Below are 15180 nucleotides of genomic sequence, written 5' to 3'. Positions count from 1 at the left end.
TTTCAGAGTATCTGAAGAGTATCTGTTAGCTTCCGTACAACTCATCTTTTGTTCTACATTTATCATAAGGTTTTAGTCGAATAAAGGTTGAGAAACCAAATGTATTTCTAGATTAACTAGGCCTCATATGGGCTTGTAATCTACAATGAACCATGACTGTTAATTCTCTCCTCTAAATCTGTTTTTTTCCAAGTTAAGAGTTTTTATTACGGCAAATGTGATGTGATGTTGTAAAGAATTAGAAATTTCTTTCGAACATGTTGCGACATGTTATGATATTTTTCAAAAATCCCTACGCTTATTAGAAAAAAATTCCTTTTTTCCCTACACCCACTTTTTATATTCCCTGCACTCCTTTTTTAATTTTTTTTCAGGTTTATAAAAAAATATAAAAGTAACATAAGAATAAAATAAAAGCTAAAGAATAAAATCTTTCTTTATAAGATTTTCCATAAATATTTCTTTATAAGATTTTTACACAAATATTTCTTATAGGTAAGGTTTGTTTGGTATTGAAAATGGGCAATATCGGTCCACGCTTTCGCATAGCCCCCATACAAGAGTGAGTATCGCTATACTCTACTTGTATGGGGGCTATCGCACAATTCCACATAAATAAGTTTCATATGAGCCAAATACTCTCTACCAAACCCCTTATATAGTCCCCTCCAAAAATGACTTGAACGACCATTACTGACTTAAAAATACGAGTCTATCGCTAAAATTCGATATAAGAAAGTTTCTTACGGGCAAAAATCTATCTAATTTACCCTATACCCCATATAAGCTCCCCATCACAAAATTATTTTAACGCTCATTACTGCCTTAATAATAAGAGTATTGCGATGAAATTTCACATAAGTTAGTTTCTTATAAGTTAAAAACTCTACCAAATTCTATGAGGATCGGTCCAAAATTTACTTTACTCCCCATATAAGGTCCCCCTCAGAAAATGACTTCAAGGCTAACTACTGGCTAGAAAATACGAGTATAGCGCTGAATTTCGACGTAAGTAAGTTTATCACGAGAACAAATCTTTCTACCGAATTTTATGAGAATCGGTCCATTATTGACCCTACCTCCCATATAAGGCCACCTCAACGCCCATATATACATATATGGGCGGTCAAATCATTTTCTGAAGGTGGTGTTAATTATAAAGAGATTAAGTTTACGCGATATTACAACTGTATTCGTAAATAACTATAAATGTCACATTTAAAATGACACATTTTTAAAATATTTACGCATATTCTTGACAAGTTTGTAAAGGTCCTGCTCTGTCCTTAGATCTCTGACATCAGCAAAATATACCTTAAATTGCGTGAAATTACTGCACCTATTATATACCGTTACTTAAATTTAATTAAGATTAATTTGACTGACATTTGTTTACAACCCTATTTATTTGCACCTAAAAGTATTAATGAAATTATTATAAGGATTTTTAAATGTCCAAAGTCTTGTGACTCTTCTTTATAAAGGTCTGTAAGTTATGAACTAAGAGTACAGTTTTGAAATTTATGAAAAAAATCTAGTAATTTTCAAAGCATTTTTTTAATTTTTAAAAGTTTAAATATTCATAAAGTTGAGAGGTAATAAGCTAGTGGTCTGAAATTATGGACATACGTGTGTTTTGGTATATTATACCGAAATGTATCAAAACATTTACTTATTTTAAAAGATTAACGCAAATACGAGGTATTTTAATTCAGTTTCAACAATTCTTAAAAATATTTGATTTTGCTCATATGTTCATAGTTGGACAAAAATATTTAGTGTTTATATTTTCCTAATCCGAAAGTGATGTGTCCATAATTAACGTCAGCCCTATCTCAAATATCAATCTAATGTTTATAAGGGGAGCATTCCATTTACGGCATAGGGTTTGATGGTGAGTATATAAAATTCGGCATTTTCAAATATAACACTCTTACTATATATGTATAAGTTTGTCATTCCGTGTGTAACACCAAGAAATATTCATATAAGACCCAAAAAAGTATTTACATTCCGGTCCTTATCAAATTCTGTGTCGATTTGGCTATATCCGCCTGTCTGTCTGTGTAAAACACGCTCACGCTATGTAAAGGAAATCAACCAAGTTCTCCGAAAATATTCATTATTGGCCTGAGCAGTTTGGTATTGAAAATCAGCAAAATCGGTTCGCAACGTAAAAAGTTATGAGTAAAAATTCTAGACTACCTCAAAAAAAAAAAAAAAATAAAGTTTTTCCTAATTCTCTAATAGTTTTCCAGAAACTACCGAAGATTGTTCAATGAATTCTATCACACGTTATTTATTTAGCCCAGAGATCAATTATATTCAAACTCAAAACCATCGGTCCAAAATTTCCCATAGCCCCCATACAAAGGTTCATATTCTCAAAATTGCTTTTATCGTTAATAACTTCGTCAAAAATATCAGTATCATAATATGTTTGTATTTTCCCTTTTCCTAAGTATTTAGTTTTAGATTTCAGTTTAAGAATGTATGTATGTAGTGTGTGTTGGTTTTTAGTTTTATAAATAAATTTAGTGTTCAACAAGAATCGGACGAGTGCCTTACAACCACTCGCGGTCTTTTAACATTCAGAGTGTTTAACGAAAAACGAACTAGTGCCTTACAACCACTCGCGGTCTCTAAACATTAGACGGTAATTTTTGTATTTTGATACAATTTTTACAGTCCACTTCAGAAAATCACTTAAATGCACATAACTAATTATGAAATAAAGATGTTGGAATTTTACAGGAGAAGCAAAAAACTATTTAAATTGAAAAGTTTGTTTCTATCAACACGATTTATTTGTAATAGATAAATAAATTGTTTAATAGTGAAACCTATCATTTGTTATGATAGTTGACAATGGCATGAATAAATTGGACTTTTTACTTTTAATATTTAAATGTTTTTGTATATAGGTCTTTTTGTTTTTTGTCAATAAAATGGATAATTTTGGTCGTAGGAGTGTAATTTTTGGTGTGGACATTTCTTTTGACGCAATATATTAGAATCAACAATAAAATCAATTTTTTGGTTAGTTATGGCCGTTTGCGTTTCAGCTGACGATATAAAACACCCTGCGAATTTTTTTTCCGGATCGGTCCATATTTGGTCACAGCTCCCATATAAAGTCCACTTCCAAAAACCACTTAAAAGCACATTACTAATTAAGAAATAAATATATTGAAATAATATTCGACATAAATGTGTTTTGTGTACACATGTATGACTCTACCAAATTTTTTCCGGAGCGGTCATTAATTGGTCATAGCTACCACATAATAGCCCACTTACGACGTTGATAGGAGGATGTATACTACATCAAAAAAATAAATAAACAAACAACAGATTTAAAAACAACAACAAACGAGAGATCTCCTATCTCAAGCGCGCCAAAACAAGAAAATTGTGTGGAAGACAACGCAAAAGAAAAAATAGAAAAACAAACAACTGATACAATGGTTGACGAAAATAGTAATGCTAATGTGAACAATATCACAAATAGTATCAATAACAATATTAACACTATAAAAACCATTAATGATAAGGAAGGTCACTCAAGTCCAATGTCAAAGAATACTGGTGCCATACCAAAAAACAATAGTTGATAGTTTAGATTCTGAGAAAATAAATTGTTACACATATCAACTAAAAAGTGCAAAGGGTTTGGCAGTAGTTATCAGCTCTGTACCAACTGATGACATTAAAAAGGCGCTAGAGACTAAAAGGTTCCGTTACCCAACGACAAAAGAAGGTTCCGTTACCCAAATGAATGCAAAACATACTTCTAGTGTCCAATATAGAAGTCTTACAAATAAAAATAATAAGGGTTTTCACTTAAAAGTTCAAAACCCTCGTAAAACGTGCAGCCTGTGCATGTTTCCAATTTCTCACAATTGAATTTTATGGAAATTGATTTGCACAACCCTTATAAGTTTGAGCGACTATTTAGACTGGAAAACTTGAGCAAACTCATTGTTCATTTAATAAATCCGTTCACTATTGTTCACTTTTGAATTTCTTGACTTGAATATTTACATTTTAAACATATTTTGTACAATTTTTTGTTAAAATAATTTATTTTTTATTTTTTGATTTCGTTTGACATTGTTTTAAAATGTTTATAAATATTGTAATTGAACAGAATTTGAACAGGGGTTTCATGAAACAAGTTGAATAAACTTGCCCACTTGCACAAATAGTAAACTTAAGCGTTTAAATGAAAACCCTTAATGAAATTTTGCAAAAAAATAATGAAAATAATACCACGTTATTTTCATATGCACATGCATTAAAAGGGGGTGTACCCGCACCCGAAACAAATTCTCAAAGCTCTATTGAGAATCTAATTCAAACCATGAACAGTTTCATGGCAAATATGCAAAATATGTTTCAACAATTAATGCAGAATCAAAGCATGCTCATGCAGATCCTGCTAAATATGAAATGAATTCCCTAAGAATTAGTTTTTGGAATGCTTACGACCTTAGCCAACACAAGAATGAAGTTGAACAATTCCTGCTACTTCAGAAAATTGACGTACTACTCGTCTCTGAAACACACTTTACCCTAAAGAATTGTTTCAGAATTAACGGATACTACACTTACGATACAAAACATCCAAGTGGCAGAGCCTGTGGTGGAACAGCTATTTTAGTGAGAAAAAATATTAGACATTTCCCAATGCCAGAATACAAAAAGGACCATATTCAGGCCACCTCTATAAATATACCTGATAGCAGATTTACAATATCTTCAATATATTGTCCTCCTAGGTATAATATTAATTGAGAGCAGTTTCTCGATTACTTTAAAACTCTTGGACCAAGATTCATAGTAGCTGGTGATTATAATGCAAAACATACATTTTGGGGCTCTCTCCTCATTACTCCCAAAGGCAGACAATTGCTAGAAGCAATATCGACAATCAAGGTATAAAGGCAGGAAAATCACCTGGTATAGATAAAATTACTACCACGATGATAATTTTGTTCATCTAAGAATTATTTTGTTCATCTCTAACTCGATGCTACGAATTGGATATACCAAAACCGGGAGAAGATGTCACTCAAGTGACATCATACTGTCCCATTAGCCTGTTGCCTACATTCTCAAAACTTTTTGAAAAGTTATTGCTTGAATGCCTTATAGTACACCTTAACGATAATTGCATTATTGCTGACCATCAGTTTGGTTTCAGAAGAAAGCACAGCACTATCGAACAGGTACATCGAATAACTACTCTTATTCGGAAGGCCTTCGAGAGCAAGCAATATTGCTCAGCATTATTCATAGATATTTCTCAAGCTTTCGATAAAGTCTGGCACGATGGACTAATACACAAAATTATCACATTACTACCTGCGAATGTTCACAAACTGCTTAAAAATTACATATATGAAAGATCTTTTCAAATCAGATCTAAAGATGTGATCTCTTCACGTCGAAAAATATCTGATGGAGTACCCCAGGGGAGTATTCTAGGTCCGTTCCTATATATTTTATATACTGCAGATATGCCAACGAGCGCACTGACTCACACATCTACATTTGCGGATGATACCGCTTTTGTAAGCATACATGATAACCCTCAATAACTTCTGAACAACTCCAGCTTTAAGACGAAAAAATTGTCCTCCCGTACAGATAAACAATATAAAAATTCCTGAACAAAGCCATGTGAGATATCTTGGTATCCACCTTGATCGCCGCTTAACATGGACTCACCACATTGAAGCCAAGGTTACACAAATAAAATGAAAGTGAGCTCAAACGTACTGGCTAATTGGACCACGGTCAGCTCTAAACTCGGAATACAAAGTGCTTTTGTACAAAACAGTTATAAAACCGATATGGCTATACGGCATTCAACTGTGGGGAACAGCCTCCTCATCTAATGTTGAAAAATTAAAAAGAAAGCAGTCAGCACTTTTAAGGCCAATAACAGGTGCCCCGTGGTACATTCGCAATAGTAATATTCATAGGGATCTCAATGAGGATCAAATTCTCTTGTTTAACCTACTTGTCGAAACTAATGGATCACCCAAATCCCCTTGCCAGGGAGTTGCTGTCATTTGAGGGTCATAGAAGACTGAGAAGAACGGAAACATTGGATTTTGCCTGATAATCAAATTATCGAGAAATTTGGTTGAAATTGCATCGGCAATAACAACGTTAGTTATAATTTAGGTTAAGATTTTAATACTTATTGTAAATTTCTACATAAGAAAGATTCAATAAAGAATAAATAAAATGAAAAAAAAAATATTTTTAGTTCAGCTTTTGTTGCGTCGAATGGTTTCGCGTTTGTCAGGTTAACTGCCTCGAGCTCCCTTCCCTATAAAGCTATTACATTCGCCCTTTCGTTACCGGCTACTCCCGAGTGGGCTGGTACCCATATGATGTGAACCTTACCTCTGGGGGAGTATTCAGTTAAAGCTTTCTTACAATCCAATACGGTCTTAGAGCCTTGGTTGAAGTAGTACACATGGCACCACTTATACCCAAGCAGTATGTACGCTGAACTCCCTGTAGTAGTTTGATATTGCGCTTTTTATCTAAAGCAGTCCATCAGATTATTGAAGCATAAGCTAGAATTGGTCTAATTACACTTTTATAAAGCCAATTTGTCGTAGTAGGACTAAGATCCCATTTCATGCCTATAGTTCTCCGGCATATCGCCCAGCACCGATGTGCTTTGTTGATCCTATCTTCTATGTGGTGTCTCCATTTTAATTTCCGGTCGAGGATTACACCTAAGTACTTAACTTTGTCACTGGTATCTTCTTGACCAGGAAGCAAAGTTCAGTATACGTAGAAATTTTTGTCTTCCTTGTGAAATGACATATTTCCGTTTTTGCCGGGTTAACATTGAGGCCTCTCGGTTGAGCCCAACTCAAGGCCGTATTCAGAGCCTCCTCGGCTCTTCTACACAAGTAATTTGGATCCTTTCCCTTTAAAAGTATTACGACATCGTCCTTTCTCGGTTAGGGTCCTTAGGAGGCTATTAATCGTGGTAACCCAGAGTAAAGGTGACAAAATGATAGTCTCGCAGCTTATCCATCTGCTCCTTAGCATGTGGTTGATCCAGTTACGGAGCACCCGGTCAACATAAAACTGGTCTAGGAATTGGATAAAAGTATGTATCAGTGTGCACGTTATTGAAGGCGCCTTCGAAGTCAATGCGGTATGCATGCCAATGTATATAGTTTGCTATCAAAGGATGCACCTATGTAGTGGACAACTTCGTTTCGGTTTCCATCGATCGTCCCTTTACATAAGCATGCTGCTTAAATTTTAGGTCTTTGTCGGATATACTGCTTTTAACCATACTATCGACTATCCGTTCCAAAGTTTTAAGTAGGAAGGACGTAAGACTTATCGGTCGATAAGACTTAGGTGTCGAATAGCTAGATTTCCCTGGTTTAGGTATAAATATTACCCTTGCATCCTGCCATTTAATGGGGGTATATGTGAATTTCAAGCATGCAGTAAATGTCTGAGACAGATATACGATACCAGTCCCGTCTCCATCTGTAAGAGTGCCGGGAAAATGCCATCCGACCCTGCAGCTTTATAGGGAGTGAAGCTCTTGATTGCCCCTTTAATTTATCAGATGTAATTACAATTTTCGTGTTAGCTTCCCCTTTCTCCAATATCGGTTCATCCATATAGTAGGCATAGATGACATAGATAGCCAACTCAAACTTTACCACGAATAAAAGAGCTTTCTCTCTTCACACTTACATGTTCTGTGTGAATTCAACACAAAGCTGCAACAACAAATATTCAATATTTTAATTCCAAAATTCGCACAAAAAAATGATTCGGACACAAATTTTATAACACAAACACACATTTTTTCATCAAAAACTTTTTAATTTTCACAAACCAAAAAAAATAATTTTTTAATTATTTGACACTTCATTTTTTGTTTTTCTAATTTAAAATTGAAGGTACATAGTAGCATTTTTTAGTAACAAGCAAATTTATGCAAATCGAAAAAATTAAAGAAATTTACATTTTAGCAAATATAAAATGCATGAAAAATATTAACATGCTTTTATAAATGCAATCTGCAATTCAAAATGTAATAATACAACAAAATTAATGCTATAAAAACATTGTACTATTATTTCGACCGATTTTATGCAACTATGTGGGCATTTTATGTGTGGTAAAAAGCTTTTATACACTAACAGTTCTAAAGAAAATCTTACTAATACATATTTAGAGTTAGGTTTTTTTTGACAGCTGAGTTAGGTCTTTTCGGAGAGAGTTGACCTTCTATGGCAATATTCTATGTAGTAGGTATATAGGCGAAACTAAAGGGGTTGTCAAACAAAATTTGTTATTCTCTTCACACAGACGAGTTCTGAGAGAATAAAACACACTTGAGAGAACTAAACGCACTCACAAAACTTCAAATTTTCTTCGCGAAATTGCGAGGATATTTGCACTTAATAGTTTTTCTTATCACTTAAACATAATATTTATTATTTTTTTCCACACTTTTAATGTATTTAAAACCACGACAGAAATTTAAATTTTACAAACGAAAAAAAAAAAATTTTATTCTTTGACATTTCATTTTAATTAAAACTGAAGAAAGAAAAGTTGTACATTTTTGTATTGAAAATGAAAAAAGTATTTCACATACTTTTTTTCTTTCTCCATTATTGCAGAAAAAATAACAAAAAGACGTGTTAATAATATATTTTAAGATGAAATATCTTTTGAAAAATAACGTATCAAAAATACATTTATTATTTAATACCTTTTCAACAACTGTGTTTATTTTTGTGCTTCTACTAATACATTCTCACCAGTTAGGTCTTTGACAGGGGACTTAGGTCTTTGACAATCCCTTTCGCCTATATGCTACTATATGGGTTCATCTATGTTATTCGATATACCGGGTGAGAAATGAGAGTCCATTAGGAGTTTCATTGTCTCCTCCATATCCTCCAGCCTCCTGCCCGTATCATCGACCATAGACTCCGGTTGGACATGAGTTTTGGTGTTTGTACTACCCCAAGCTACATGGTGGGAGTTGGCATCACAACCCATTACAATTTTCTTATTTTTCCTTTGTGCCTTTTCGACCAGTTTCATCAGCTCCGACTTTGGTGGTCGGAGAATCGAAAGGCAGGTAAACAGATGCAAGGTATATGTTGCCACGACCTTGCTTCAGTACCGTTGCATCCGATGTGGATAATCCTGTTGAGAGGAGAAAACATAAGTTCTTGCGACATAAGATACTTGTTCTCGGTCGAGACCCTGTATCAGCGTAGAAAAGTTGGAAATTTACGTGATTTAATCCAGAAACCTTGCTGCGAATCGTCCAAGGTTCCTGGCAAAGAATAAATAAGAAATGAAACTGTTGTCAAAAGTACCTAAGTCTACTGTCATCCGGTACCTAACTCTAAGAATGTATTAGTAGAATTCTCAAGTCAACATAGTTGCAAAAAATCGTATTGAAAAATATTGAAAAAAAAATATTACATTTCAATTTATACTTTGAAAGGTTTCTTAAGATATTTTCCACATATTTTATGTACAAACATTTTATAAAAAACGTCTATTTGTTTTTTAATCTATAATATTGAAAAAATAAATTATTTTCTTGAAATATCTTTTTCGTTTACCATACGAAAATTTACAACATTGTTTTTTTTTAGTTTTAATTTCAACCAACAAAAATTCAGTGTCAAAAAATAAAAAATATTTTTTTTTTCGTTTGTAAAAAATATTTTATTTTCGGGCTATTAAATGTGTTTAAATTGTGCAAAAAAATTATACAATATAATGTTAAGTGATAAAAAATATTTCAAAGTGCTATTATCCTCAAATTTTCGCGAAAAAGTTTTGAAGTTTGGAGAGAGAATAAAATTTTTACATATGTGTTGGATTTACACAGCACTCGTCTGTGAGAAGAGCGTAATGTTATTGTTGTAAAAAAATGACAGCGTTTCACTTCTTGTTTATTCTTTGGTTCCTGGATTAAAGCTATATGTTTCTTACCTGTGTCAATTTTAGCCATCAGGGCGTTGGTAGCCGCCTCGCTCCGATGGAGGTTTATTTGGATAACCTCAATCATTGTCATCAATTTAAACTGTCTTCCAGCGAGTTAATGATGACATCCCAGCTCGTTGGATTTGACTCCTCCGGGTAACCTGAAGTGGCTATTGATGCAGTGGGTACCATTGATGGCACTGCCGTGTCCTTATCAGGCATAGCAAGAGCAGTCTTTTTAATCGACACTTACCCAATTTTGGACAGCACTGCTGTTCTGTCTTCTGGTGAGTGATTTCCTCCTCGCTTTTAGGAGTTGACTCCTCAAAATTTCCAGTACTTGCTAATGATGCTTTGCGTACCGTCTTAGGTATTTTAATGTCCTTATCGGGGCCGGTTTTGCATCCTTTTCAATCGGCGCCTTCCCAATTTTGGAAACGGCTGCTGCACCTTCTTTTGGCGAGTTAGTGGTAGCTTCCTCGCTTTTAGGATTTGACTCCTTAACGTTATCTGTAGTTGCTACTGATGCTGTGGTCTTAGATATTTTAGTGTCCTTTTCGAGGCTTGTTGTAACAGCCCTTCCAATCGCCACCTTCCCAATTTTGAATATGACAGCAAGACTTGGCAAGACTAGACATAAATTCCTTGTCGATACCTATTACAAATAAAGTTCCCTCAGGTTCTTCTTTCCTGTAAAAGACATCCCATTTTTCCACGGCCATCTCAGCATTTTGACCACCAAGAATTTCCAGTATACGTTCATTAGCCAGTAATGTAGACAGTGGACTTTAAGAGCACCGGAAGCTCGCTCTTCTTTGTCGGTTCCAGCTTTTCGCCGTCCCAGGGAGGAGGGATACTTTCCACCAAGTTCTTTAGGGTGCTAACACATTGGTGAGATGCCAACCTCATCAACATCACGCCCATGCTAAACTCGCAGCTCACGCTCTCTATTGGTTGTTTTCCCTTTTAAGCGATTGCATGGTCCACTATCTTATTGTTCACCAGATCTTCTACCTTACTCTGTTGGTCTATTGGAATTTTGCATGTCGGATTACCGGCATCGTAAACTGCATAACAGAGATCGTCCCGGTGTCTTCTTCCGGCAATTTTGGCGTAAGATGGCGGCTCTTTTCCTTTTCCACTGTCTAGCTTCTCTTTGCTCGCTTTTCGGGGCTTCTTTTGAGATACCCGTACCTTCGAGGGGCTTCTTTTGAGATACCCGTACCTTCGAGGTTGATTTCGCCGACGTGATCATCTTCGGAATATCTATCTTATCGTTGTCACCCCTTACTCGCAGGATTCTGACTTGAGGCTCCTTTGAGTGAAGTGTGGCTTGGCTTCGACTGTGTATTAGAAGACGGGGAGTTCTTTTTCTTCTTAGGTTTATTCTCAGTTATCAACTCTTCGGGAGACCTGATCCTCTTTGCCTCAGATCTTGTGAGAGAGTCCGATTTTTCCTTTGGAGTGTCGTTGGATTGACAAACTATGATTTCCTGAAGCATCTTTTTCAACTTCCTCCTCTGTGCCTTAGATATTCTTTTCTTAGTAATAGGTAGTTTAGCTATGCTATCACTCACCTCTTTCACCATTTGCTCTACTTCATCCTTTTTGGGATTTGCTATAATGGTGTTGTTATTATCATCTGATGATTCAGAGTTGGAACCCTCACCTATATTTAAAGGCTGAGGTAGCTTAGAGCTCTCTCCGAGTACATCCTTCTCTTTCACCCCTATGTTTTTGCCAATGGCATGTTGTACACTTGACGCATTGTCCGCCACGGAGGCCAAGGTACCCACCTCCGTAGTAGTTTTTGCTCACGATTGCAAGATGACGACGACACATGACTCGCGAGTGGATCAACACTTGCCGCCGGTACTGGGTTATTTAGGCCCTGCACCGTAACTTTGATCTTTTTATTTTTATTTTCCATGTTGTTTTTTCCAGTTTTTTGTCCGCGGGGAATATAATATTCCCAGGTGGTGGACAATCTTCCCTCCCTTAGCTTGAGTCAAACTTAAACTGGGGGAGGACAGATGGTCCATCACCACAACTTATCCGCCACTCGGGGACGCGCTCGTAAGAACTATTTTTTCCGGATCGGTCCATGATTGGTCATAGCTCCCATATAAGATTCACTTCCAAAAATCGGATATTTCATTCCTTAACAGGACCATGAACTAGGCATAGACTTGATAAAAGTTCCATAGGTGTATAAAGCAACTACTAAATAATGTCTAAATGATAGCACCGCCATTACTGAAGCAAAATTTAAATTTTCACAATTTATTAAAACTCTGAAACTATTGACAGGTTGAGGTTATTTAAGATTCGGCATAGCCGAATTGTATTATTTTTTTTTTTTTTTGGAATTTAATTTAATTTCTAAAATTTCCATTTTAAAGTTTTATTTTTTACTTTCGACTTCCCTATATATAAGGAGTTCTACAAGACTAGCATAATCGAGAAAAATGGCTTTAAATGTTTAATGATATTTTACTATTTTTAAATAAATTTTAATTAAGATTCAGATAATTGAGGTTAATATGTTTCTCATCTTAATTGAAATTTAATTTGTAGTTATCTAATATTCGTGAAAACATGATAAAATTCCTACACTTGGCATCACTGCTGCAGAGGTTTTTGGTAAGGATTCTTATTCGTTATATCAGTATTTGTTTATATTATTCCTAAGCCTTGTTCAGAAAAGCAATCTTAAGATGCCAATTTCCAATTGACTGTTTGGTTTTGCATACGGACCCACTTTGTGATATCTGTAAATGGATTTAAAGAGAAAAATGTGAAAGCGGAAGTTGCGAAAGTTATGGTAAGAGACAGTAGTATAAAATACAAGAGATTACGAGTTAAAGAGAGATAGTGATTTAATTTAGAGAGAAAGAACCTTAGACTCGAAGAGGAATACCTGATAAAGGCGTTTAGATTATTTAGTTTAATTCCGGATAGATTATTGTTTAATTCCAGATAGCTCTGAGGTATCCTCCAAAAATCGATATCCCAGATAACGGAGTCGGATGTTCCCCAATGCAGGTCAGTGTCATAAAAGATGTTCAATTGATTAGTCTTTCTTATCTTGGTAGCTTCTACAATAGTCATTGTGAGATATTCCAAGTCTTATGGCGTGGTTACCAAATTTACAATGCCTTGTGATGACAGCTATCATTTAGCTGTTTTGGAGAACCCGACATCGGGTTAAATGATCAAACCTGGGGTCACCTCTTGGTACGCAGTGCCCGAAGTTAGGGGTTTGCAGCGAAGGCTTGCGCAGGTGCTAGCTACGACGGGCGAGGCATCCCCACTGCATTCAACTGGACTATCATCAGAAGGTTCCCTGCAAAAATTATTGGAGTACTTAATCCATTTAGGTAATCTAAAAACTACTCGCCTGTAAACATTATTGGAGTACATGAGTTATATGATGTTAAATGGACTATGTTTTTTCCGTATATTTGGATTAGTTTTGGATCAGCCCTAGTCCTTTGAGGAGAACTCTTTACACGCGTCTGCGAAGTAGTCTCAATTTTTCAGGGTTAGATAGCCGGTTGTTTGCGGTCCATCAGCTTGAGCTTCCGCGGATTGAAACTGGAGAGAATTGTAACACAATACGTGACCATTTGTCATGAAATGTATCATTGTTGTGTAGCTTCTTCTTGTATCCCTTCCAATATCTATCCCAGCAAAAAGTAGTGCTTCCTCGGAAGCAGGTTTGTAAGGCAGAGAGCACTTGTATACTGCTACCACTTCACATGAAAGATTACATGAATTTTATATGGGATTCCTCGCGTAGAGGCTCTGCATAAGGAATCCAAAATAAGCATAAATCGCAGCTTTAAAATTAGCCTGATTTCTTCGAATTAAATATGTGCAAATAACTGTGCATTTCAGAATTGATTATAACAGGTGCTCGTGGAAGCGCGATCTAGTTGCCTTTTATACAGCATCCAATATGCTGATAATTCATGCCTTACAAGAAGGGATATTATCACGCCTTCTTTAATATGTATTAAAGGGGGCATTCAAGTAATGCTTCATTAAGCCATTTCCCTCCAAAAAAAACTGATCAAAGTTTATACATAAAAATAATTTTATTTTTATCAACATGTAAATTATATAAATAAGAACTAAAAAAGAGATCATTTACAAAACTCATTGATAAATTTCACGCTAATAACTAAAATAATTACACGGTGTGACAAAATTACAAAAAATCAATACTCTCATCGCGAGACCTAGTGAAGTTGATTGGTCTAGTAGAGAAGATTACAGTACCATTTATAGAATCTTCAATATATACTAAAAATCGGAAGATATTGAAAAAAAAAAACGACTAGACAGACTAAAAAAATTATATCTCAAATTTTTTAACAAGTTTATACCTATTTGAAGTTCTTCTATACTTTTTTGGAGTTTTTCCAATTTTGATGCACTTTCAATGGATGTTGATGGAATTGTTTCAATACACGATTCCTTCACAGATCTAGAGCGTCCCATTCCTTCGGCTACAATAATTTATTTTTAATCAATTTTTTACATTTTTTAAAGTTTATACATAAACTTACATATTTAGACGTGTACAACGTATTAGACATTCTCCTGTAAATACAATATATACATAATATACACAGTACCCCCGTTTCTGTAACTCTCGCATCGAGAAATTTTTCGCATGGAACAGTGAAATTGAAGAAAAAACAATGTAAATTGAAACAAAATATCCTATCTCACATGTAAGTGTTTCTGTAATTTCATTTTGTGAGAAGTAACTGTCATTTAAGTTTTTTTGACGTAAGTTATTGGAAAGTTGTGAGTAAAAGTGGTTCTGTAAACAAAATTTGTGAAAAGTTTCTCGCATGAACTGTCAAAATTACTCACATTTTAAAACGGTGCGGAAAACTATAATAAAAGTTCAAAATAAAAATGAATTCCAAAAAAGAAAGAGAAGGTAATGTTTATTGTTAATTGCAATTAATGTTTGTAAAGTTAATTTATTTTAGAAAATTGGAAGGATTTCAAAGCTTCAGAAGGAAAAGATGGTTTCACATGAGTGAAAACTTGGAATTTGCCAGAGGGCAATTCAGCGGGATCAGCTCCAATTTTAAAAATAAGGAACAATGGGAACTACTTAAACAATCCCTCAACTCTTTA

Source organism: Lucilia sericata, unplaced genomic scaffold (assembly GCF_015586225.1).
Source record: "Lucilia sericata isolate MDLA Ls3-8-SP2 unplaced genomic scaffold, ASM1558622v1 Contig000033F_arrow, whole genome shotgun sequence".
NCBI lineage: Eukaryota > Metazoa > Arthropoda > Insecta > Diptera > Calliphoridae > Lucilia > Lucilia sericata.
Note: the sequence above shows the minus strand (reverse complement) of the source record.